At 43.1% G+C, this 23,897-nt stretch overlaps 1 pseudogene across 1 annotated transcript in view; it reads left to right on the plus strand.

The window, feature by feature from the left end:
* The first annotated feature begins 15,244 nt into the window (after nt 1–15,244).
* Nucleotides 15,245–23,897, plus strand: part of LOC307066512 (protein DDI1 homolog 2-like) — a 54,337-nt pseudogene continuing 45,684 nt past the window's right edge. The window contains exon 1 of the transcript in view: nt 15,245–15,374. The product of the transcript in view is annotated as a protein DDI1 homolog 2-like (transcript). The remainder of the gene's footprint in view (nt 15,375–23,897) is intronic.

Consider the following 23,897-nt stretch of genomic DNA (forward strand, 5'->3'; position numbering starts at 1 on the left):
TTTCCCTGGGGCCCCTGCTAGTGGCAACAGTGCTAGGATGGGGGCACAGTGGGCAGCAGCTTACTTTTCCACAGGAAGTCCAAACTTGTTCCACCAACTTCTCCAGGATGAACTTGGAGAAGTTTGAATGTCTTTGCTCACCCTTAAATCCTCTCACTTCCTTCCTTCTATAACTTCAAGCATTGGCTAAAGATACTTATGACACACATTTAACACTCAGGAGAAAAACAAGCAAGAGTTCAAGACGTATAAGATGGTTACTCAGAGACAGGTATAGGTTCCAGGCACTCCTTGTATTCTCCTTTACTCTTCCTGTCCTAAGGCTGATGTTCCTTAGGATCTTGTCTTGGTCATCTTCTCTTTTCAGTGTACTCATTCTCCCGAGGCAATCTCATTCTTCAGTGTGACAGTGATCACCACCTAACTTGTCCATGACTCTGAAATCTCTCACCTCAGACCCCAACATCCACCTGTCCACTAGACACCTCTATCTGGAAATCCCTCAGGACATAGTAGGTGCTCAATAAGTCATTGTTGAATTCATGGACCATCTAAACCCTAAAGGTTGGCAGCTCAGGGAGAGGTAAGCCTCTGACTTGTTGGATTTTACAGCTCCCCTTTTACTGTTGCTGCTTTGTGAGGCAGTTTGGAGTGGTGGAAGGATCACAAGTCTCAGAACTACAACTGTGTCCAGATCCTGATCTTGTTCTAAAATCTATATCTATTTATCTATCTGAAGGCTACAGGTCAAACTCTGAGGTTGGCAGTATGGAGTCCCATCCAGGGTTCTAGATCCAGTTCTGATATGAGTAAGCTGGGTAGCTTTGGGCAATCTCTTTGCCTCTCTGGTTCTCGGGGGACAGTTGAACTGGATGATTTCTAAGGTCCTTTCTAACACTTACCTTTCAGTGTAAAGCATTCTATCACCTCTGGGTAGGCTGCTTTTTTTCTGACTAATTAGCTGATAGATTTTGCTGGAAGGGGATATTATAAATCTCAGCAACTTGGCAAATTTCATTCTGTTTTTCTATAGCTTTGTGTAGATCTCTCTGAATGAGCCTGAGAACTAGCTGTTGGCTTTAACACTGTTCAACATTCAGGCTTCTATCATAGTAGATGTACATGTAGCTGGCTTAAAGATCAAGGTAAAAATATCTCTTTCCACACAGACACCTATTTTTGTCTAACTCATCCCTTTCCCTCTTCCCGAAATGAGGACTGGCAGAAGCAGCTCTTGCCTGAGCATACCGGGCAAGGGTTTGTCTGAATGGGTGACTGTGGTAAGGAGCTGTAACTCCAGGTTGGTAACTGCTTGATAAGATGCCAGATGTACAAACGATGCATTTAAGTGAGTTGTTATTTCTCCAGCATTCACCTTGGTAGGTGCATAGTTATTCTAAGACTTTCTGGGGGCTACTATATATTTCAGAGAGTAAATTAATTTAAAATTTAATCGAAGCGACATAGGCCCTGAGTTGGAACAAGTCAAATGTGCTAAAGATACTTATCAACCCAGCAGCCCAGTGGCCTCCTGACCACCTTCCCCCACATCCTGCTCCCTAGAGGCAATTACATTCATCTTCCAGCTCTTTCTTGTGATATGTAGTTCCATATTTTTAAATAACATACTCATCCTGCTGTCACTTGATTAATGATTTGACTGTAATGATTAATGATTTTTACTGTAAATGAGGTATTAGATTTCTCATACTCTCTTTTTTTCTCTAATGCTTCCAATTCCTATTCCTCCAACAGAGAGTTAAAAACAATATTCAGGGTTTACATTATTATTATCACTGAAAGATTGTGCATGCCAAGCCTAAGGACTATGATTTCAACCTTTTGCTTTTTCAGGTAATTCACGATAACCTACTCCCTTCTCCTTCTCCTCGTCCTCGTCCTCCTCCTTCTCCTCCACTTCCTCTTCCTCTTCTTCTTCCTCTCCTCCTCCTTCTTCAATTACCTTGGTATCTATGGCTAAATTCCCCTACACCATTCAACATCTGCTCTATATACATTTCCATGTGGTCAAACCAGGTGTCAGTGGAGGATGGAGATAATTTTGCATTTGTCTTGAAGCTTGTTATGTGTCCAGCTTCATTTTTTTTCTGTAGCTCTTCCTCCAGGAGGCTCTGTCCTCCAATTCCTTTTTGGGTTTGCTCTCCAGGCTCACTGAAAACCTGACCACATGGAAATTCCCTTCATAGTCATCCCGAGAATTTCCTTTATCTTTCTCTTCTGTTGCATCGCCCATTTCCTGGATCCCATGCCTTCTTCTCAGTTTACATCTTCATTTTGGTGGGGCACATTTACTAAGAATTCCTGAGGAAGCGTACATTGGCAATGTTTTGAAATCGTGCTTATATGAAAATGTCTATTATATGCTCACATTTAATTAAGACTTTTAGTTGGGAATAGTTGAAAATAATTTTCCTTCAAAATTTTTTTTTGTCTACTAGCTTAGTCTAGTGCTGATGTTGAGAATTTACTACTATTCTCATATCTCATTTCTTTGTCTGTAACTTACTTTTCTCTGTAGAACCTTTTGTTTATCCCTAGTATGTTGAAATTCTATGATTTTATACATTAGTGTGGGTCTTTTTAAATTCATTATGTTGTGCACTTGATGGGCCCTTTCAGTCTGGGACCTCGGATTCTTCAATTTCTTGTATTATATCTTTGATAATTTCTTCTCTATTATTTTTTTTTCTTTTCTTTTTATTTCTGGAACTATCATTGGTCAGAAAAATAACTCCCTGGATTCTCTTATTTTTAAGATCTTCTTATCCATCACTGTACACATTTTCTCTTACCTTTTGGAAGAGTCCTTCAATTTTATTTTTTACATCTTCCACTGAGTTTATTGTATCTTTAGTTCTCAAGCACTTTTTCTTATTTTTATGGTTCCTTTTGCTGTTGTTTTGCATCTTCTGCTTGTTGCATGGATATAAACTTTCCCTTACCTCTCTGAAGATACTAATCATGTACTCACGGTAGTTTTCTGTTTTCTGAATTGCCTCTGCTTCCTCCAAGTTGCTTTATTAGTGTTTGTTATTATTGTCATCTTTCATGTTGGAGGGTTTCCTTAAGCATCTGAAGTTTCCTGGTTGTCTGCTCTTATTTAAGAGTGAGGTCTGTCAACTGGTAGGCTACATTTTACAGTCATCAGGTGACAAGTGGGCTTTTTCACACAGAGCTGGTCATATTCAGAAGACAGAAAATGCAGTGCAAAGGCCACAGGGGTGGAATTGAAACAGGGGTCAATGAATTAGTATGGTAAAAGTTCAGTGCTTTTCCCTTTCAATTAGGGTGACTGTTTCATTCTTGAACTTTAGAAATCATCAAAGGGATTAATAAGTTATTATCCCTTTGAGGTCATTTCAAATGCAGTCCAAATCTTGGAACTGGATTCAAGGTTGGAACTGCAGCTCACTGAGCCTGAAGAGCACTCTCTTTGGGGGGTGGGCACAAACAATCAGCTGGAAAAGATGAAAAGAAAGATTACTTGGATATTATGACTATCCAGGGAATTGAGATTGATGCAACTGTGGCAAGCAAGAGTGAGACTATATAGATATAAAATCCTAATGTTATATGATCTTTCTGTTTGACTTTCAAGGGAGCAGCTTATTGCAATATCACTACAGGATCACTGCTGTTGACTGGGAAGCTGTCTACAATAGGACAGTCATATGGGAATGGAGAAATTACAGATACCACTGTCTTTAAATAAGTTGAAATTTCTTCTCCCTGCTCTGAAAACAAGTTTTCATATTTTAAAGGAAAAGTGCCAGATCTGTACTCCCTCAATTCCAGCCATGGCATGCCATGAAAATGCATCCAGTCCATCCTGGAACCCAAGAGAAATGCTTTCCTCTCTTTCATTTATCTAATTATTTATCCATCCAACCACCTATCCTTATCCTATCTACTTGTTGAGACCAAGTTTGAGAAGCTTTGCTTAACTGTTTAATTCTACAGATTTCTCCTTTCCCTGAATACCTGCAACATAGCTATCAGCCTCATGCATTCTAGCATATAGTAATTCATGACTTAGACTGTCCTCAGGAGTGGTCACGAGCACACATGACTCCTAAGGGCTAGCAGATAATGTAAATGACGTCTTCTCAATGAGTCAGCTAATAGAGAATTCTGGGGACTGGAGTGAACTGGAGAATGGGTGCTCTCAGTAATGGGCAGTCACACCTTCACTCCAGTCAATTGCTGCCTGGCAGTAATGCAGGTTAAAAGTCATATACCTTCTAGTTTTTCGAGAGAAGCCAGATATCCAGCTTTTCATGTGATCTTTTAAAATAATGGTTCAATTTTACAAAAACACCGTGTAGGACAAACACAGTGGGTGTTTCATACTGTAGGTTTGTTTCCTCTGACATAAGTTTTCTCTCTTCAGGGGGTGATGAGCTTCTTGAGCTCATTGTTTCTGAGTCTCCCTACAGCAGCTCATGCATTAGCCAGCATGCATAATAGGTGCCTGATAAATGACTGTCCAACTTTGCAGAATACCACATTCAAACCAAGCAAAATTTTTGCCTCAGCTGACTCTCTGTAGCCTATAGGTGGTGCAAAGAAAATTCTTCCCCTAAAACTCATTTATGTATTAAAGCTCTCCACCCTGCCCCCTGAATCTGGTGAGTCTTGATGTATTTGTCTGGCAGGTTTAAATAAGGTATTAATGTGTTCTCTGCCATCTTTACATAAAACCCTCTCTCAACCTCAACTTTCCATTCTTCTATAGCTACCACTAATAGTGTAAAGTCACTACCTCTTTTTTATCATTTCATTCATATCCTTCCACACTCCTTAGGAATCACTCTCAATAATAAGTGACCTCTTTGATATTACATGCAGTGATGCTAATCAGTGCTTCTCATCCTCTAATCTGCCTTGAATCGGGCTATAGCATTTGATGCTGTTGATTATTTCCTACTTCTCAAAACTCCTTTTTTCCTTACCCTTTGGGGGCTCTACTGCCTCCTGAATTTTCTTGCATCTTCCTAGATACTCCTCATCCGACTCCTTTCCTGCCCAATTCCCAAAATGCCAGTTTTCTGCAGGTTTTATTCCAGGCCCTCTCCCTTCTCCCTCCACACATTCACCCCGAATGACCTTATCCTCTCCTATGACTCTCCCCCACCTCCACCCCATGAGTGCTGATGATGCCCAGTTCTACCATCTCCGCTCCAGACTCATCTAATCAGCTGCCTTCTGGCAGTGTCTGTCTCTGTTGATACTTCAAACTCACACGTCCAAGGCTGAGCTCAGCTCTACTCTGCCCCTGCATATCCTCTTCCTGCATCCCTGTTCTTGGTGAAAGGCATGCCATCCACCTAGTGGCTCACACATGAATTTCACAACTCCCTCCCAGTGCTGGGTTGTCCAATAAGCATGAACAGGCACGTGCGTGAAACACCAAGAAAACAAAACCAGGATGCCAAAGAATTATTTGGAAAGAGTTTAGTGCTTTCAAACAGTATCAAAGTAGCCATTCTAGAATAAAACAGAAAATTTTTGGAATTCCATACACCTATTTTATTTTGAATGATTTATACACAGGAGGCTGGTTGGGCATAAATTTTTCAGGGCTGAGAACCAGTACGTAAGTTCTTACTATAACCCTGATCATGCTCACCCAACCCCTCTCCACACCCGATTTGTTCCTAAGCCCTGTTGATTTTGTCTCATTAACAACAATTGAGCCAACTCTAATGGAATGTTGGGGCTTTTGCTGTCTGCTACCCGGCTTGCTACGGCAGCCTCTTAACTGGCTCTTCCTTCTCATCTGTCCTTCACAGACGATGTATCTTCTTCACAGAGGAAATATCTGCTTCCTGTATGTCACTCTCCTGTGTAAAATCTTTTCCTTGCCACTTAGTACCTTCAAGGGAAGTTCCAACTACTTGCCATGGCCCTGCACACCCTGATTCCCCTCATTTGCCCTCCTCAACTCCATGCGCTACTTCACTTCTAGCCTTGGCCCTGGATTGTCCATGGTTACTCCACCCCCTGCACCCCTCCATGTCCCTGAACCTGAGGAAAGGGTCTGCATGAGAAGTGAAAAAAAAAAAATCAGAAGAATCTAAACCTCTGGTCTCCAGAAAAGAAATGAACATCCCAGCCCCCTCCATCTCTTAAACGTTTCTAAAGAAGAAATGAGCAAACATAGAGAAAGACCTCAGCCAAGAAATCATTTCCTTCTTCCCTTGGGATTGTCTTGTGGTCATAGCTCTTGCTCATCAAATGCAATTAGATGCATTACTGGGGCCACATGCAGAAGAGGGTCATTGTCTTCTTTCTCTCAATGCCCTGCTCAGTGTGAGCATCTTCACGTCACCAGCCACGAGCCAGCCACTCAGCTGATAGAACTCGTGTTCGCTGTAAACAGGGCCTGGGAGAACACTCGCCTCCGGCCAAGGCTCAGCCTTGGCTGGGGAGGATGGCATTACTCACTGGAGCCCCATCCTCTCCTCTCCCCAACATTGTTTGCCCATTTTCACCAGGAGACTAAAATGGGGATGGAGGGGGAGGTGGGAGAACACAGAGGAATGGGGCTGTTTGTTTTTTTCTTGGTGTTAACAATACAACATCTGTTCCCCAGCCTGGCAGCTGGACCAAAGTGAAATGATGTGAGCATTCATTGGCCTCTGGATCAGGGGGTGGAGTGGGAGAAGGAAGGAGGGAGGGGTGCGGCAAGGGCCAAAGCCTCCCTGAACAATACCAACAGCAACACTAATGAGAGTATCTTCCATACCACTTGGCAGGCGGGCCCATGGAACCCACAGAGCTGGGTAACTTGATGTTCTGGCTGATCCACATGCTGTAACTAATGTACCTAAGAGCGATCTATGTGCTTTTTAAAAAAATCACCCAATTAAAAGGATAGTGTTTACCTGGGAAATATCTGTTTTGGCTCATGCACTTTGACAGAAAATGTCTTTGTTTACCTAAGAGTGAGGCTGAGGGAGGTGAGGCTGAGAGAGGTGGAGAGCAAAGAAGGAGAATGAGAGATGGAGGGAGAGCAGCAAGGACAACAAAGGACCCACATCCTCCAGGTTTCCCCCCTCCCTTCCTCCTGTTCCTTCTCGTTCTCTGATGCTGAATGCTGCCATGCTCCACAACTCAGGCAGTGGGCCTCGTCTCCCTCCTCTCTACACTTGCCCTCAGTGTTTTCATCTAGTCTAGTGATTATACATCTCATCTAAATACTGACCATTCCCAGTTTATACCTCTAGCACCAACCTAACCCCTGCTTTCCAGCCTCATATATCCAACTGCCTGCTTGTTATCTCCAATCAGACATCTAAAGGTATACCCAGCCAAGCATCCCCCAAATGAGATTCTGATGTCCTCCATCTCCCAAACTTGCACTTCCACAGTCTTCCCCTTCTCGGTTAATGGCAACTTCATCCTTCCTTGACTCTCCTCTTCCTCTCACATCCCACAACAAAACAGTTGGCAAATCCTTTTGACTTGACCTTCAAAATGGAACCCAGAACCCAATCACTTCTCCCCACTTCAACCACTGTCAACCCACTCCAAGCCATCATTAGTTCTTATCTAGATCATGATAACAGCCTCCAGCTGCTCTGCTTCCACCTATGACCTCCTTTCCCAGCCCATCCAGTCTATTCTCACCATAGCAGTCAGAGCCCTCCTATAAAACTGTAGTTTAGATCAAGTCAATCTTCCACTCAGACCCCCCAGCAGATCCCCTTCTCACTCAGAGTAGAAGCCAAAATTCTTAAAGTGGCCTGCGAGGTTCTCTGTGACTTCTCATGCTGTTAACTCTGCTTCAGAATGTGCCAGGCACAGTCCCAGGACTTTTCCTGAACTGCTCTTCTCTCTGAGTTTTGCTTATCTTACTCTCACTTTTAGGCCTTTATCTCAGCATCTTCTAACCTCCTTTCTTAGTTTATTTTACTCTATAACACTGATCTCATCTAACAAGTTATATCTTCACTTACTTATTTTGCTCATTGCCTCTTCCCAATGATGATGCAAATGGCACGAGAGTTTAAGACAGTCACCAACCAGAACTACAAACACTCTCCATTCTAGGTGCAACAAGAGCTTAATTTTGTTCGAAGGAAGAATAATGTTCTTTGTTTTGTTTCTGGTTCATGATGATGTTCAGCATTTTTGTTTGTTTTTTTTTACCAATGCAGTATATTCATCTCATGCTCTCTGCTGGCTCAGAATTAGAAAAATTCATCAGCACACTGAATAGGCACACAATAGTGAGACTGATCAATTAGTGCCTCCATCATAATCAGGATATGAAAATCAGTATCTGTAAGACTCTTTTCATTGGGTTTTATTATCATATTTTTTATAGCCTTTTATTATAGCAAACTGCCAAGTGATTTATTTCTTTTTAAATTTCTGTCTAAACTTCATTGCAGTGTATAATATAAAATAATATTAAGAGGTAGCAATATTAACTTTACAATATTAAATCCATCTTCCTTTCCATCCACAGATCAGGAGAAATAGGAAAAGTGCTGTACTCCCATCTCTGCTAGTCAAAGCAAATATTTAATATAAAACTTCTTGGTTCCATCTGAAAAGCTGACAGACCTCTGAGTCATAGGTCTTATATCTTAATAGCTCTTGAGACAGTTGCAGGAAGAAATGGTTGAAGGTGGTGGTAATAAAGTAGAGACTCCTTAAAATTAGTAACAGTTTCAAACCAAATGAAATAACAGTTAAGATTCAGTTGGGAGAACATTTTGATGTTCCAGGTTTATTCAGCTTCAGTTGTTTTCAAAAAAATCAGAAATTTTAACACAGCTAAAATGGTTTCTCTAAGTGTTCTTTAAAACTACTTCTGGCATTTTGTGAAGAGAAAGTGTAAGTTTATTGCAGCTAAAGGGATGTCAAAGGCTCTTCTAAATTTGATTATCAAATGACAGTCTGTCAAGTATTTGAAGACAGTTGTCATGTCTCATGGAAGTCTGCAATTTTCTTGGGTAAATACCTTAGCTTCCTTCAACTATTTCTTATATGACAGGGCTGCCCTATTCTGGGTATTTCGTCTAGTTGTCATTCAATGTGCTTGTTAATCTGTGAGCGTGGCACCAAGAATTGAATTTACCACTTCGCTTGTGGATTGACCTGGACAAAATAAAGTGGTACTTCTACAGTCCCTCTTTGGAATTTTTTTAACTTCGATTAATCCTAGCCACATCAACATTAGTTTGTCAACCACATCACAGTATTGATTCATAATATTTTGTAGTCAATTAAAACCTCTAAAATATCTGCTTTTATTTCTTTCTCTTAAACAAGAGTAATTTTTAAAATTTTTATTTTGAAATAATGATAGATTCTCAGGATATTGCAAAGATAGTACAAAGAGATCCCAAGTACCATTCCTCCAGTTTCACCCAATGGTTCCTACTTACTTAACTATAAAAACCAGGAAACTGATATTGGTGCAACGTGTGGGCATAGTTCTTTGCCATTCTAACTATTTTTTTGACCTAAAAAATCTAAGTTCATCAAATAACAAACACTGTAACTAGATAAGTTTCTTCAGATGCCATCCCCTTTATCCTGTATTGGAATAATTTATATTGTCAGAGTTGAATTTTTTAGAACTTCTCACTTCACTTTCCTCTCTTAACATTTCTTAATACCTCCCCTGAAGAAAACCAACCAACCAACCAACAAAAACAGAACAAAAACAAAACAGAAAACCAACCCTCCTCTCTCAGCATCCTATATCAGTAAAATGGCACCACCACTCACTCAATTACTCAAACTAAAATTCTTGGAGACATTGCTGTTCCTCTCCTTCACTTATACCCTATATCCAATTCATTAGCAAATCCCATCAATTTTACTTTAAAAATTTATCTTGAAGCTGTTTCTTTTCACACGCACTATGACCACCTTGGTCTAAGCCGCCATCACTCTGGTCACCACTGTGGCCTCCTAACTGACCTCTCAGTCCCACGCTTGCCACCCTAGAGTCTATTCTCCACAGAAAACACAGAGAGATCCCTTAAAGAACTAAACTGAGCCATTAACACTACTCTGCTCAACACCTCCAGTGGCTAACTACTTATTTACATATACAGCACTTATTGTATGCCGAGAACGTTAGTGCTTTAAATGTACTAACTCATTTAATCCTCACAACAACCCTCTGAGGCAGGTTTTAGTATGATCTACATCGTATAGATGAGGAATTTCTGACACAGAGAGGTTAAGTGACTTCCCCAAGGGCACACAGCTATTATGTGGACGATCCAGGATGAGACATGGGCAGGCTGGCTGGAGAGCGCACACTCTGCTATTCCTCCTTGTGCCTTTGGAGGAAGACACGATGCGGAGCCCATACTTATGGGGTGGGAGCTATGGTCCACCTCCTTGAGGAAGGATTATTTACATAAATTATTTGGAATTCTTCTTCATGGAAGAGTCACCTCTTCTCCATTTATTTGTTTGTTGAATCATTTATTTTTATCAGTGTGAACTCAGAGATATTCATTTTACACCTTGGGTTATAATTCAGTACTGCTTTGTTTTGTTGCTCAATTTTTATTATTCCAGTTCTGGCCATTGGGAACGCTTTCAGTTTGCTTCTGTGTCCCTTTGACATACCCCCATTAGTGTGGATTTTTTTGTTTTTTGTTTTTGAGCACTTCCTTACTTCCTGACACTATAAGATGTTTCAAGCTTATTTTGTATATTTCTTACCCTAGTTCTAGAATCAGCCATTTCTCCAAAGAGCTTGCTCAAACTACTTTTAAATTATATACTTATTTATATATTTGTATTTTATTCCTCTCTCCCCTGACTATACCGCAAGTTCCGTGGGGACAGGAACTTTGCTTTATGTAATGCTGTATTCTAGCCATAGAGTGCCTAGTAATTATCAGCCAATTTTGTATGTGTTCAGTCCATTTTGTTAAATCAATTTCTGACCATGGGACCAGTGTTCTTTTTTCTCTGAACTTTAATTTGCTCTCCAGAAGTTGGGAATATGCAACTCACCATTTACTTGTTTGCCTCTTCATGGTTATTTTCCCCTAAATTTTCCCTCATCTCTGCAATTCTGATGACTCTTTACTTGTTGATCAAAATTAAGTCTAGAGTAGCAGTTCCTTTACTGCTTCCTCATGTGCAAGAATTCAGAGAAGTTTTGTTTTAAGAAAAAGGCTTACAGTAGATTTCCAGATAACTGAAAATAATTCCTCATCACATCTATATTTTCTATGCTGTGTTAGAATAGCAGCATTCTCAGTCCAGCCATGTTGCTACTACTGGTTATCCTTGTCTTTAGACTTCCCTAGATGGTCCCCTTTGGGCTTTCATCTTTGACTTCATGGATACTCGAGACTTGCTGTATCTGCTAGGTCCAGGAAACCTACAAAAGAATACCCTTCCATGGCCATGTTGCAGTTACCAGACACTGTCCACTAAGTCTCTAGAAAATTCTTAAGACTGTATTATATTCTTTTAATTAATTAGTTAATTTATTTATTTTTGGCTGCATTGGGTCTTTGTTGCTGTGCACGGGCTTTCTCTAGTTGCAGCGAGCGGGGGCTACTCTTTGTTGCGGTGCACGGGCTTCTCATTGCAGTGGCTCCTCTTGTTGCAGAGCAGGGGCTCTAGGCGTGCACGAGCTTCAGTAGTTATGGCACGCAGGCTCAGTAGTTGTGGCTCATGGGCTCTAGAGCGCAGGCTCAGTAGTTGTGGTACACAGGCTTAGTTGCTCCGCGGCATGTGGGATCTTCCCGGACCAGGGCTCGAACCTGTGTCCCCTGCATTGGCAGGCGGGTTCTTAACCACTGCGTCACCAGGGAAGTCCAAGATTGCATTACATTCTTATATGAAAATTTCCAGTTTATTTTGTTATTTAAACTCTGGTATTACTACTGAACTCTATTACAGTCATCCCTCATTATCCACAGAGGATTGGTTCCAGGACCCCCACTCATACCAATATCCAAGGATGCTCAAGTCCCTTGCATAAAATGGGGTAATATTTGCATATAATCTATGCACATCCTCCCGTATACTTTAAATCATCACCAGAGTATTTATGATACCTAGTACAATGTAAATTCTGTGTAAATAGTTGCCAGCTCGTGGCAAATTCAAGCTTTGCTTTTTATAACTTTCTGTAAAATGGAGCTTGTAAAGGTGTCTAGCCCTTTGTATTAGCAACTGTGCCAATGTGTCTATTCAATAATAATAAATAATTTATTTTAAATATATTCCAGGGACTTCCCTGGCAGTCCAGTGGTTAAGACTCCGTGCTTCCACTGCAGGGGGCATGGGTTCGATCATGGTTGGGGAACTAAGATCCTGCATGCCACGGTGTGGCCAAAAACAAAAAACAAAAAAAAAAAAACAGCAGCAACAAAACCAAATATATTCCAAAATACCACCTTTTTATTAATTCACAGTTTCCTTCCAAATAATGCAAATTGGTGGAATTTTTCACATCTATAAAAATGATTTTTTTTTGAGGCAGACAATGGTGGCAAATTTTTATCTGACTCTCTTGAGGATGGCATAATGGCCTTTGGTTGCAGCAAGCAAGAATGCAGTCAGACAGAAAGGAGAACTGGATGCAAGTGCAGATAAAACTATTCATGGTAAGTTCCCCTTGTCCCCTGCCCCGAGCTGACCTGACACTAAATAAGGGTCTGTGGAGACTCCTTGCAGTGACTGCTGTAAGGATGCTGCTAAGGATATGCCCATCATATTGCTCAGTGTCCCTTTTATGAGGACACTTCAGAAAAAGCTTTTCCTAGTTTTAGTATCAGATTTTGTTCAATTATTCAACCAATATTCACTGAGGCTCCTACTAAGTGCCAGACTCTGTCCTGAGAGGTGCAGGCCAGGTCTTGTGCTCATGATTTTCTGTAATGGGAGAGACACACAGTAAACATATTATCAAGTAAGTGAGTTAACATTTTTCATGTAGTGATTAGGGACTATGAGAAAAAAACAAGCAGGGTGAAGCAATCTCACCTTGGGCTTAGGGGAAGAGGAGCCGCTTTCAAGTGGGCAGTTAGAAATCACTTCTCTGAGGATGGGACTTTAGGCTGAGGCCTGAATGACGAGAACAAGTCAGATGTGTGAAAATCTGAGGAAAGAGGAAAAACAGGTGCAAAGTTCTCGAGTCAGGAATGACCTCGGTGTGTTCAAGGAACAAAAAGGAGACCAGGGGTGGCTGATGTGTGGTGAGGAAGAAGGGGGTTGGGAGCTGCTGAGATTGAAGGCCCAGAAGGACCTGGGCATTGGGCTTTCTAGGTGAAGAGGAAGTTGCCGGAGCTGAGAAACACACCTGGGCTGCTCTGCCGTGTGTATCTCTGGGTCCCATGAACGGATATCTTAACCCACTTCCTGTTCTCATCTCCTGTTCAACAGCTTTGGGCCAGATTTGTGACCTTTGGTGAGTGCCTCGGAGCCTGAGTTGTGTATTAACTTCATTCACGGCACCATCTCGTGCCCAACTCTAGTGTGTCCTTTTTCTTTCTAAAACTTCTTATGGTAGCTAGTTCTGGTTTATGTTATCTTTTGGGTGAGTCACTTCCTGTCTTGTTTTGGGTGAAGATAGGTGACAGTGCATACACACAAAAACAATGGTGGAGGGAGGGGGTAGCAACATCTCCTTCACGGAGTCTTCAGAACGGGATGGATTTTTATCTATCCAGCTGAACTTAGAGGCTGTCGCCCCTGTCTTTGACTTTCTGCTCCTTGGATTTTAGCGTGAGGCTATGGGTTTGGAAGGGACTACTATTCATTAGCCACCTCTCTAAGAAGGAAAGAAGAAAGAGAGGGAGGGATGCCACCAGGAGTTTGTACCTGAGGCCACCTCAAGACATATAAGATGGGTCCCGATGAAAATGGGAAATGTATTTCAGATCCCAGATACCTAAGAGGCCACAGCAGTCAGTTCCAAGAAAGTGCACCTTAATTCCATAAACTCTGTGGAGTAAAGGGACAAAAAGAACTGGGAATGTCAGGAATTTCCCTCAAAAGTTACCTGGAATTGCTGTGGACTTCTCAGAGTGTTGTGGTCTCCATAGGCCCTTTGCTCAGTGGTGATTCCAGGTGTGGCAGAGCCTTCCCAGGCTGACCACAGTCCCCTGGTCATCTCTAGCTCTTGGCTAAACCAGGCTTGAGGTTTTGAGAAGATACACAGGCCAGGGATCTTGTCATGTTGTGGTAACTACCATGTTCTTCCCTGTTAAACGATCATCTAAAAAAAAAAAGGTAAGCACTCAGAGTGGGTGTATGATGGGGGGTGGGGCAGGGAAGAGTCACTTACAGATTCTCTCCAGGATAGGGGACAAAGACAAAGGCCTGAGATCATTCTACTGGCAATAAAGTAGCATAGCTGTTTTGCTTTAAAATAACTATCTTTCTCTAAAACTAATGCTAACCTGAGTCAAATTTGCCTCCATTCACTTACTCCATAAATATTTCTTGAGTGCTGACTAAGTGCCAGGCACTTTTCTGGGCATGGGGATACACCACTGACATTACAAGCATCTTATCTCTCCAAGATGATCAGGGCCTTCTGCCTGTGATGACCACAATCCTGTCAATGTTCCCTATTGCCCTGAACTTGCTGATTCCCTCTTGAATATCAGGTAATTGTACTCAATGAGCTGTACAAGGAGCTCATGAAGGAGGAGCTGGGTGAAAGCAGGGAAAGAATTTGGGTATTAGTTCTTGCAATACTCTACCACGTAGATGTCTGACTGAGAGAGCTGCACGCCCATGTGGCTAATTCCACAGTGGCTTGGGCTACTTCCAACCCACTCTACGCCCTCCTTGCAAACTTTACATGAGCTTACATGTAAATTTTTCAAGTTGTCACCTCCTCCCCCTGTACCCTCCCCCTCCGAAAAAAGGTAGAGGGTACACTTCTTCCTCATTATTTTGCCTTTTCAGGCCCCTCCTTACAACTGGCCTCTAGCACAACTGGCAGCAGAAGCGCTGACCTATCATGAGAAAGACTTTCTGGGGGATGTGTGGCCTGGGCAGCAGCAGCAGGAAGTACAGGAAATCTCATGAGACAGTCTGTTCTTGAACACTTGCCTGTCTTCTTCTGCAGACTCATGAGGTAAAGAGAAGCACCCGAGTTACTGGGGAGGTAACTGGAACTGAGTCGCAGTTCTTAACTGTTTGAGGTTCACCCATAACTGGCAAAATAACCGCAGGGCACGACCGTTAGACTCCAGCCAAGCCTGCGGCCATGGTGCTGTATGTTGAGATACTTTTGATTCTAACGGTTCTAAGCACCCAGGGAGCCCAGCAGTTAGAACCAGCAGTGAAAGGCATAAAGCAAGGCTTTGTCTGCAAGCACTATAATGTGCTGGCTCATGGTAAGATGCTGCTATGGAGTCCTGGGGCGGTCACGTGAGAGGGGAGGCATAGTGGTCTGTTTTCTTGAGGAAAAAAGATAGCTGCTTCCAAGAGGAAGGGCAAGCAGCCTGGGTCATAGATCAGAGCTGACTTCTGTGGAAGACTCAGGACGGGGCCCTGTGACGACTCTTGTGCTTTTCTGGATGATTTAGCTAACTGATCACGCACAAATGTGAGCTCTGGGATAAAGACACTGGCTCCAAGCCCTAGACATCTAAACGTTACATCACTTGTTATTAAGAAAAAGGGAGAAAGAGAGAGAGAGAGCGAGAACAAGACAGACAGACAGAGAGAGAAAGAAAGAAAAGAAAGAAAGAAAGAAGCTTTCTCTGCCACATCTCTGGCAAGTGTTGTCTCCTGATACAGCAAGGTCCATTCTTAGAAATGGCCAGGCTTCACTGCCAGGGTTTGCTGAAAGCACTGTGTTAAAGCCAGCACAGAAAGACTGGCCCCAGGCTGAACGCTCTGACCCATCCAAATCCACCCAGGCCCATGCCCAACTACCACACCCTGTCTTTTGTTTTCGGTCACATCTGATCCTCTGGTGCACACCTTGAGAGACTGGAAATCCTAGGATGGTTTGCCTCTGTCTTATATACACCAAAACCACCAGGCCAGGCACAGCGGCTTCCGTAGAGATAGCATCTAATGAACCCAGTGGATGACTTCTTCAAGCAAGTTGGCAGGTCAATCTAATTTGGAGGAAGAAAGAGAAGCAGGCCAAAATATGGCCAGAGATCAGAGATGGGCCCTGGACCAACCATCACCAACCTAGGATTCTAAAAACCCCTTCTGCTACTTCTCTTGCCTGAAGGGGAACTCCTCCCTAGGCTGAAAACGTGAAGAGCAGAGCTGGGTCTTGTCAGAGGCTGGGTGGATTACAGCCTGGAACAGGGCCTGCCAGTCAGGAGACCAGGACTGGGGTCCCACCATTATGATCAGGTGAACATTATCATCTGACTCGCCCACTGGCCATGCTGATAAGGCACCCCAGCCTGGTTGGGGCCGGGGTGAGAGGGTTCCTACTCTGCTCCTAATTTGGCTGGAAGGTATCACATAACTGATTTATAAAATGCAATTGATGCTACGTAAGCTCAAAACACTTAATATGTCTTTCTAAGCTCAGATATGGTTATTTCTAAATGGATGCTCTCCTCCCAGCTCCCCACTGCCCATAGCTGACTTGGTGATAGAGCCATTCTGACCACTCTTTTTAAATCTACAATCAAGATCTAAAGGTGAGCAGAAAGATTCAAAAGATGTATAACACAGTCAATAAAATTAAAGGTGTATTCAAAAGACCTTTTTCCAAAGCCTGGGAGTGACTCATTTATTTAAGATGAGAGGGGCTGCTCAACTTCAGCTGGGCAAGGGTGGGAATGCAGGGTTTTTATCACTACCTCTCCTGGGGAAAATACCAAGGATCAACTCTCCCTACCACCATCAACACCACCCAGAACATAAAAACACACAAGAAACTTTGGTCACGTAGATTTTTTTCCAGGCTGACCAGATATTCTCTTTTTTTTTTTTTTTTTTTGCGGTACGCGGGCCTCTCACTGTTGTGACCTCTCCCGTTGTGGAGCACAGGCTCCGGACGCGCAGGCTCAGCGGCCGTGGCTCACGGGCCCAGCTGCTTCGCGGCATGTGGGATTTTCCCAGACCGGGGCACGAACCCGTGTCCCCTGCATCGGCAGGTGGACTCTCAACCACTGCGCCACCAGGGAAGCCCCGGATCCAGTTTTCAGACCTGGAACACACTGTCTGATGAGGTGGTTGGGTCTCCAGGCAACAATCTGGAGGACCCTGCAACACCATGACAAGTGAACAGGGTATTTCTCTAGTCCTTTTCCAAAAGGATCTATAGCTATTTATTTGAGTAACTGTGTCCTGGGCACAGAGTCTGAATTGACATTGCTATGCAGAGACCTGCAGTATAATTGTGGCCCTCCTGGAGGGCACCTGAGGTCAGATATTCAATACAGTCCTAGCCAAAGTTCTGCTTAGAGTAGGCCCACTGAGTGTGCAGACCCACCTGTTGTCACTTCCTTAACCCTTAAGTGTAAAATTAAGATTGACATACTTGGTCCAACTCCTACATTGGGTCCTTAGCTTAGGGGGTAAGAGTTATTATAGTGGAGAAGGCCAAGTAGAAGTATATGAAACTGCCTCTTCCCGAGATAGTAAATAAAATTTTAAAAACCACTATTGCATCCCAGGGGGGATGGCAGAGATAAGTGTCATCCTTAAGTGTCCAAAGGATTCAGGAGCAGTGGTTCCTAGAATATCTCCATGTGAGTCACCAGTCTGGCCACTGCAAAAACTAGATGAATCCTGGAGGATGACTGCAGATTATTACAAACTCAAATAAGGAGTAGCCTGATTACAGGACAGCTGCTGTTCCAGATTAGGTATTTTTGCTAGAACAGGCTAATATAGCCTCAGGTTCATGGTATATCGTCATTGATTTGGTAAATGCATTCTTTTTAATCCCATTTTAAAAAGAGGATCAGGGGCTTTCCTGGTGGCGCAGTGGTTGAGAGTCCGCCTGCCAATGCAGGGGACACGGGTTCGTGCCCCAGTCCGGGAAGATCCCACATGCCACGGAGCGGCTGGGCCCGTGAGCCATGGCCGCTGAGCCTGCGCATCCGGAGCCTGTGCTCCGCAACGGGAGAGGCCACAGCAGTGAGAGGCCCGCGTACCGTAAAAAAAATAAAAAATAATAATAATAAAATAAAAATAAAAAAGAGGATCAGAAGCAGTTTTCATGTTGCTCCAGGGCTATGTTAACTCTCCTGACTTCTGTCCTAACAAAGTCCAAAGAGAGTTCTACTGTCTGTATTGATCCATTATATTGATGATATTATGTTAATCAGGCTGGATGAGCAACAGATGGCTAGCACACGTGCACTTTAGAGAGTAGAAAATAAACCCTATGTAGATTCAGGTGCCTGTCACTTCTGTACAATTTTTGGAGGTCTAGTAGTTAGGAGTGTGCTGGGAAATCCCCTTCAAAATAAAATATGAATTATTGCATCACATACCTCCTACTATAAAAAAGGAAGCACAACACCCAGGGGGCCTTTTGGGGTTCCAGAGGCAGCATATTCCACCCCTAGGAATGGAGGACATGAAAGGATGACAGATTTGAGTGAGGCTCAGAGCAGACAAAGGCCCGGTGGCAGGTCCAGGCAGCAATACTGGCATTTCTGCCACTTGGACCATATGATCCAGCAGATCCAGTGGTGTTAGAGGCATCCTTGGTAAGGAAAGGTGCCATTTGGAACGTGTGGAAAGCCCTAGAAGGAGAGTCACATGGATCAAGACCATGCAATTTGCAGTAGATGATTATATGCCGTTTTAAAAAAACAACTCCAGGTGTGGTACTGGGCCCTGAAAGAAATGCTTGACCATGTGAGACCAAGTGACCATGAGTCTAGGACTATTCATCTTGAGCTGAATCCTGTTATATCCATGAAGTCATAAGGCCAAGTGGGCCCCCAAATAATTCATCATAAAAGAGAAGTGGTTCATCTGGGATTGAGCACATGCAGGCTACATAACAGAGCTCCCCCGCACCGCACACCCATCACTGTTGCATCCATGCCTCTCCCTCAGCTCACACTCAGGGGTGTGCGGGGTGATTCTTTTTTTTTTTTTTTTTTTTTTTTTTTGCAGTACGCGGGCCTCTCACTCCTGTGGCCTCTCCCGTTGCAGAGCACAGGCTCCGGACGCGTGCAGGCTCAGCGGCCATGGCTCACAGGCCTAGCCGCTCTGCGGCATGTGGGATTTTCCCGGACCGGGGCACGAACTCGTGTCCCCTGCATTGGCAGGTGGACTCTCAACCACTGCGCCACCAGGGAAGCCCCAGGGTGATTCTTAACAACCAACTGAAGGAGGATCAAAAAGTGCAAGCTTGCATATGAATGGATTGGCTTGGTATTTCTGTGAAAGTCGAATGATTGAATGTTGATGACAGCTGCAGGACAGTCTCACTCAGGCTTGGCCTTGAAACAGGCAGGGGCAAGAGAAAGTCCTCCCAATGAACAGAGCTCTAAGCAGTGCCCATGGTCATTCACTTTGTGGCAAGAGAAGGGGTCTGAGGTTAGAATATACATGGACTAATGTACTGGAGTATAATTCTAGCAGGAATGATGTCTCACCCGGCCTCGTAAGAGAGAGGTTGGAATGTTATTTTCCAAAGATAAGCTCCATTCTTTTGGAGGGAGCCTCCCTTTGTCCCAGGACTGACCTGGCTCCTCTTTGGGGCCCTCCCCAATCTCAGAGGATCACTCAGAGGCTTAGGAGGCCCACTCTCTCCTTTTAAGGTGTTGCTGGTCCCGCATGGCAGAGAGTACATAGCACACATAGAGAACACGTCAAAAACAAATAGCTCCTGAAACTCTATCCCCAGCTTTGGGTTAGGGCCCCTCCTGGCACAGACTTCTCAGAAGCCTGAACAGGGTAGTGTGACTTTCTGTACCAGGATTAGCTAAGACTAATACAGATCTAATGTAAACATACTTAGGGATATGTAGGAAGTATGCTTAAATTTGCATTTATAGCAGCCTGGTCAAGCTTTGGGTAGGGGAAGGAGGATATTTTTTTCAATTAGACACTTGATTGGTGATATAACTTAAATATTTCAGATTGCAATTCATCCACAAGCAGATAAGGGAGAATGAAAAACGGTGCAGAGATTTCCCAAGAAACTTATTTAACCAACAAATGCCATTTTTTATCATGGAAAGAAAGACTGGCCTACAGAATCCTTGCCCCTTGTCCCCTTCTGGTTCTGTAGCTACCACAAAATACCCTCAAATCCAGGAAAACCTACTCAAAAAGGACCAAGGGACCCAGAGGAGAAGGCCCTTGTTGCCATACATTCTTACAAAATTAAACTGGCTTGTCAACCTGCAAGAATAACGATGAGAACATAGTGATAACGTTTAAAATAAAGTAAAACTGTTATCTTTAACCTTTACTTTAGACGAGAAATACTTGGTGGCGTGGTGCCTTTAAAAGACATGTGGGCTCTATTCCCTGAGGCTCAGAGATGCAATTGCTCTGAGGAGGGGGCAGTCTGGTGGGTAAACACCAAAGAAGACCTTGACCTAACCTAGCACCAGGTGATTTCTATCTCCACAGAAGAATATACGTTTGGCAGGGGGTGGGGTGGAGAGAGGGAGGCCTAAAAGAACCATTGAAAAGAGATCTACAGAAACCAGTAAACCGAAGCCCATTTTAAAATGACAATTCGTGAGCCTCTATGTTCCACAAAGATCCTGTGAACCTTTTAAAACACACCATTATATCAAATCCACATTTCATGTATTAATACCAATTTGTTTGCTAATAATTAGACAATAAAAAGTAAGGTTATTGTTTTACAATGTCTTCGATTTGGGTTCTGTAAATGGGCAAGCAAATTCCTACTGGATGTGCCAATCAGAAAAAGAAGTCTACTGTTTTGTTGATTTATTCCCTCCCAGAGGGCTTCTGAGAAAGCCCAGGCTGCCAGTGCAGAACTACATGTTGGCAGCCCAGTAGAGGGATGAGCCTTAGTCCAGGAGCTAGATGACCTGGATCTTGTTTGTTTTTGATACCAACCTAGTGAGCTATTTACCTGAGATCCTTTTTCATCTGTAAAATGGAGATAATAATGATTATTTTAATAACTTGAAAGGTAGTTGTTATTTTATTATTACATTATTATCATTCCACATGTAACTTGACCCAGTGGGTCTTAGTCTTGTTTTTCAAAAGGACAGTTTGGGAAATTACTCTTTTTATTATAATCTTCATGACCAATGTCCTTATTTTTATTTTGGTTGGCATCGTTATTTCTGTAGCAAAAAACCAGAAGTGCCAAATAGGTGACCCCCGCGAAATAGCCTCAAAGATACAGTTATCTAAAGGATCCTTCTCTCCCATGTTATACAATAGTACGTTTTATTACACTGTCTATACTCTCATACCATGAAAATACCTGCTTCAAGGCCTAAGGAAAAGCCAGTGATTTCAGTACTCATGATCCCAACTGTAGAATGTCCTTAGAGGGTTGTTGTTAGCATGGAATGAGAGTGAATATGAAGACACTTTGTAAACTATGAGGCACTAGACATGTGTGTGTGATGGTGATGACAGTGGTAGTTATAGAGATGATGGTGTTAATGACAGTGATACAGACCAATTTGTTAATCTTGAATAAATAGGTAAGGACATGAACTGCTGGTCCCCACTCGAGTAGTAGATGTACTAAAGGAGACAGGGCAGCCTCTGGAAAAAGGCCAAGCCATGTAGAGTGAAACAGAGAGCTGGCTGGTTATAAAGTCTTATAGTTCTAAAACTCTATCCCATCCCTTTCAAATCTGAGAAATGCCGAACAACTTCCTGGTAGTCTTCATTGGGTTTTCTTCCCCTGCATGCTTCTTTCTAGATAGTTCACTTGAGGCTTTGTCATGCATATCTCTTGTTCAGCAAAGTCCCTCCTCCTACACAATCTCAGTGAGTACCACTCTCTGGACCATAGGATGGGCGTCAATATTGGCCAAAGGGCAGAGTGTAGAAAGGAAGGGGCAGGACAGTGAGGAAGGCTTGTCTACTCATTCCCCAGGAAAGTTTCATGAATTACTTGTCCTTACAACCCACTGACTGCTCTCTTTCTAATGGCGAACCTCTTTGAGACAGTAACACAGAAGCTTCCACTTTGGTGGAGAAGATAGACATAGTAAAGCATTATAAAAGTACACATAAGTACCCCCGGTACTCAGAGCAGGCTGCTACAATTCCATTTTAATTGGAAGATGAAGGGACTTCCCTGGCGGTCCAGTGGTTAAGACTCCGGGCTTCCACTGCAGGGGGCGTGGGTTCCACCCCTGGTTGGGGAACTAAGATCCCACATGCCGCGCAGCCAAAAAAATAAATTAATTAATTTTAAAAATTGGAAGATAAAAAAAGATTTCATAGAGGAATAGGAGTGGGGACCAATTTTAAAAACTGGATTGAAAACTAAATAAATGTGAGGGATTTGTTAACCATCCAGAGGTTCACTTTTTTTCCCCCCAAACAGGAGAAGAAAAGTATCATTATCCTTGTCCCGGGGCTTCTTCCACATCTTTTGGATCCCTTAGTCTGGCAGCTGAAAATTTCTTTCTCTAACAGTTGGGGACTTTTTCCTCCAGAGAGCCATTCTGTCTGCCTGCTACTGCTCAAGGTATCTTTGACCAAAAGAACTGCATAGAGGACAAGATCTCAGTTCTTCAGGATCAGGGCTGGAGGTCAGAGGTAAAAGATCCATTAAGTCTGTACCTCTCCCAAGCCATGAGCTGTCTCCTTGGATTAGCTCAGAGCAGTGAATGGCCATGGGGGCATGACCATTGGGTCATCCCAGCCTTGTGGAACTTGATCAGTGACATAACTATGCCCTGCTGCTGACAATCCCTCTCTTTAGAAAGACATGGGGTGGTTGTGAGAACTCTTACAACTTGCTGTGGGACCATGGGGTAGATAACACCCCATCTGCCTTCATCACAATACTTGACCCTTAATCCTTCGATGATACTTTTATCAGAGATTTTTTTTTTTTTAATCTCTGGAGACTTTCCCAAACTCTACTGAATTTCATGTTGTTGGTTTCATCTCACCCTGTGTGTTCTAGCCATTAGTGTCTGGCCCTTCTTTTAGAGCAAACTTTCTCACGAGAGTTTTGGGGGCTAGAAGTAGACATTCTTCAGATTGACTCTTTTTCTAGGGAGATTAGGCAGGAGTCTAAGAATGTAAATAGACAGGCCCAAGAGAACGCTTTGTGTATGAGTGGATCCCAGGGCATCATGGGCTGCATTGGGTGGGGGATGGAGCTTGACCAGAAACCTGGTGAAAGTTCATTCTCCCCTGAAGCCCCGCTGGCTCACTGCATAATGAAACGATGGCTCAAAGAGTCTGTCTCCTCCACGGTCAATATGGCCTCCTGCAGCAGACTGCTCAGACTTTGCAGATGCAGCCTTTGTGTGAGGCCATGACAGAGGGAGTCACTAGAAATAAGTCAAAACCAAGCTCTCGTTCTATTATGGTACAGGCACTTGTGAAGGCAAACCAAGAAGGGAGGTGAGGGGATAAAGGGTACATCAATGAGGTCAGGGAGCAAGAGGGAAAGAAAGAAGTAAACTGTATCTGGGACTATTTGGGCCCATTCACAAGAATGCTGCAAGGTGCAGGGAGATGGGGTGTCTGCATGACCTAAAATGGGCTCAGATGGCCATTGGTTTATTCTACATCTAAATTTCCCCATCCATAGGAAAGAGCTATACTTTTCTTGTGTATATATATTTTAATATATTGTACGTGCATTTTAAGGTTAAAGGTGTGTGTGCATTTTAAAAATTAAGTTTTAAATTACCCAACAGAGTAACATGCACCTTTGCAAAGTCAGAATATTCATCCTGAGTGCTCCGGGGTGCACTAAATTTAGCAGGGTCTATTAA

Source organism: Hyperoodon ampullatus, assembly GCF_949752795.1.
Source record: "Hyperoodon ampullatus genome assembly, chromosome: 2".
Taxonomy (NCBI): Eukaryota; Metazoa; Chordata; class Mammalia; order Artiodactyla; family Ziphiidae; genus Hyperoodon; species Hyperoodon ampullatus.